Genomic DNA, 257 nt, shown 5'->3' with positions numbered 1-257 from the left:
GGCAAGGCCTGCCCACCCGGCACGCCCCGGGGCTCCGAGTCTGCGGGTGACAGCGGCCGCACTGCGGGCACTCAGTGCCAGGCTGTGCCCCCGGGATCCCCGCGGGCGCCGGCACGCCGCAGACTTGGCCCGCCTCCCGCCCGCCACCCCCGAGGCGTCCGCCCCCGCGGCCCCGGGCCCGAGCCGCTCGCCGTTCGCGCCCGCGCCGGGCCCGGCCTTCCCTGCGCCCAGGGGCGCCGGCGGGCGGCGCGCGGAAG

The sequence above is a fragment of the Mirounga leonina genome, unplaced genomic scaffold (assembly GCF_011800145.1).
Source record: "Mirounga leonina isolate KUSES-001 unplaced genomic scaffold, KU_Mleo_1.0 Mir_366, whole genome shotgun sequence".
Taxonomy (NCBI): Eukaryota; Metazoa; Chordata; class Mammalia; order Carnivora; family Phocidae; genus Mirounga; species Mirounga leonina.
The sequence above is the reverse complement of the archived record's forward strand: the minus strand, read 5'-3'. Positions refer to the sequence as shown.